At 36.4% G+C, this 3,174-nt stretch overlaps 1 pseudogene; it reads left to right on the top strand.

Moving 5' to 3' along the window:
- The first annotated feature begins 746 nt into the window (after positions 1-746).
- LOC713658 (uncharacterized) lies at positions 747-2,142 on the top strand (annotated as a pseudogene).
- Positions 2,143-3,174: the final 1,032 nt, after the last annotated feature.

Here is a 3,174-nt window from a genome sequence, read left to right as displayed (position 1 = left end):
GAGGCCAAGACGGGTGGATCACGAGGTCAGGAGATCAAGACCATCCTGGCTAACACAGTGAAATCCCGTCTCTACTAAAAAAATACAAAAAACTAGCCGGGCGAGGTGGCAGGCGCCTGTAGTCCCAGCTACTTGGGAGGCTGAGGCAGGAGAATGGCTTAAACCTGGAGGGCGGAGCTTGCAGTGAGCTGAGATCCAGCCACTGCACTCCAGCCTGGGTGACAGAGCGAGACTCCGTCTGAAAAAAAAATAGATCTAGATTTTAATTCAAAGTGTCTCAGGTAATTTTTAAATCTTCATTTTTTTATAACTGTTTTCTGGATATTCATTTTTATCTTTGAACCATATTTTCTTTATGTTTTGTATATGTTGTAATCTTAGGTTGCAATTTGTATAATAAAAAGCCACATATCAAAATCTTTATTAAGTGGCTTTTGTCTGTGGGAATATGATACCAACTTTTTAGGGTAGAGATTCTTGGAGTCTCTCAAGCCTGTTCTATGGGCATTGTCTCAGGATTTGTGTATTTTTTAGTTAAAAAAGATTCTGAATTTTTTTCTTTCTTCTTTCTTTTATTTTGAGTTAGAGTTTTACTCTTGTTGTCCAGGCTGGAGTACAATGGCATGATCTTGGCTCACAGCAACATCCACCTCCCAAGTTCAAGCGATTCTCCTGCCTTAGCCTCCCAAGTAGCTGGGATTACAGGCACCTGCTGCCACGCATTTAACGTCATCATAGGATAAAGAATGGCTGTGGAGGGTAAATATGAAACACTTATAATACACTACTATGTGGTTCTTGGCATTTTGCTCACTTAGGGTCCTGCAAATGCTTATCTGGTTCTTAGACTTTTCACAAAGGCATTGTTTTCTGTATATTTCTGTTAGGTTTATATGTCTATAAAGGAATTAGAGCCTGTGGTATTTTATTGTTAGCTTCCTCATATGCTTTGTGTAATTATATACTTGTCAAGTGTATTCACCTGAGTCCAATGAGGGAGAAATTTTGTTATGTTTTTTTCTTCGGTTGGCTTTTTTTCATTTTACTGCAAAGATATTGCTGAAGCATGACATAAAAGATTCATTTCAAAAAGTGATTCTGATAAAATATGGAATGACTACCAAAGCGTGAGTAATTGCAAGAGACAGAAAAGTTATAATGGCCTTCCTCAATATTTGTCAACTACCCATAACAAAACCTATAAATGTAATAAATATGTCAAAGTTTTTGAGTTGTGCTCAACTTTCACTGAATGAAAGAAAATTTTTAGCAGAGAGAAATGCTACAAATATGAAGAATGTGGCAAAGACTGTAGGTTGTTCTCAGATTTTACTCTACAGAAGAGAATTAATTCTGCAGAGTGATGCTACAAATGTGAAGAATGTGGCAAAGACTTTACAAATTTCTCAAATGGAACTGAACATAAGAGAGTTCATCCTGGAGAGAAACCCTACAAATGTGAAAAATGTGGCAAAACTTTACCCTCTCCTCAATGCTTATTAGACAGAGGAGACTTCATCCTGGAGACAGACCCTACGAATGTGAAGAATGTGACAAAGCCTTCAAGTGCTTCTCAAATACTACCAATCGTAAGAGAATTCATACTGGAGAGAAACCCTACGCATGTGAAGAATGTAACAAAGCCTGTAGGTGGTTTTCAGACCTTACTAAACATAAGATAAATCATACTGGAGAGAAACCCTTCAAATGTAATGAATGTGGAAAAGATTTTACATGGTTCTTGGCCCTTAGTAAACATAAGGGTATTCATGCTGGAGAGAAACCCTACATCTGTGAAGAATGTGGCAAAGCCTTTCCCCACTCCTCAACCCTTATTAACACAAGATAATTCATATGAAAAAGACACATTACAAATGTGAAGAATGTGGCAAAACCTTTAAGTGCTTCTAAGACCTTACTAATTATAAGAGATTTCACAGTGGAAAGAAACTGTACAAATGTGAAGAATGTGGTAAAGCAATTTGCTCATTCTCACACCTCATTAGACATCAGAAAATTCATACTAGAAAGAAGCTCCACAAGGGTTTAAAATGTGGAAAAGCCTTTAACAAGTCCTCATACTGTGTTCAATATCAGAGGCTTAATACTGAACAAATGCAGTATAAAGGTAATGACCATTGAAGAACATTTAACTTAACATCTTGGAGGATCTCTAAGAACTTGCTTTATAATCTGGGTGCTTTTGTGTTGGGTGTATATATAGACCTTTACTATGCCCTTCTTTGTCTTTTTTAAAAAAAATCTGTGTTGATTTAAAGTCTGTTTTGCCAGCAACTAGGATTGCAACCCCTACTTTTTTCTGTTATATATTTGCTTGGTAGATTTTTCTTTTTCCCTTTATTTTGAGCTTATTTGAGACAGGCGTCTCGATTACTGCATACCATTAGATCTTGATTCTTTATTCAGCTTGCCACTCTGTTTTTTAATTGGGGCATTCAGCCCATTTACATTTAAGGTTAGTATTCATATGTGTGGATTTGATTCTGTCACTGTAATCTTAGCTGGCTATTTTGCACAGTTGTTTACATGGTTGCTTTGTAGTGTCTGCAGTTGTACTTCAGTGTCATTTTGTAGTGAGTGGTAATAATCTTTTTCTTATTTAGTACTTTCTTCAGAAACTCTTGTTTGCTAATCTGAATAGGATCATATTTATTTTTTACTTGTGAAGCTTACTTTGGTCAGATATGACATTCTGAGTTGAAATTCTTTTTTTAAGAATGTTGAATATTGGCACCTAATCTCTTTTGACTTGTCGGATCTTGGCTGAAAGATTTGTTTGTCTGATGGGCTATTTTTAGAGGTGACCTGCCCTTTCTCTCTACCTGCCTTTAACACATTTTTTTTTTCTTTCATTTTAACCTTGGAGAATCTCATGATTATGTGTCTTGGAGATGAACTTTTCATGGGATATCTTACTGGGGTTCTCCACATTTCCTGCATTTGAATGCTGGCCTCTGTATCTAGGTGGGGAAAGTTCTCATGGATGATATCCTGAAATATGTATTTCAAGTTGTTTTCATTCTTCTCATCACTTTCAGGCACTCTCTTTAATCATAGATTTGGTTTCTTTACATAATCCCATGTTTAATAGAGGTTTTGTTCATTCCTGCTTATTCTTTTTTCTTGTCTGTCTTATTTCAGAAATCCAGTCTT

This window comes from Macaca mulatta, chromosome 8, assembly GCF_049350105.2.
Source record: "Macaca mulatta isolate MMU2019108-1 chromosome 8, T2T-MMU8v2.0, whole genome shotgun sequence".
NCBI classification, from domain to species: domain Eukaryota; kingdom Metazoa; phylum Chordata; class Mammalia; order Primates; family Cercopithecidae; genus Macaca; species Macaca mulatta.
This window is presented reverse-complemented; position numbering and strand designations above follow the sequence as displayed.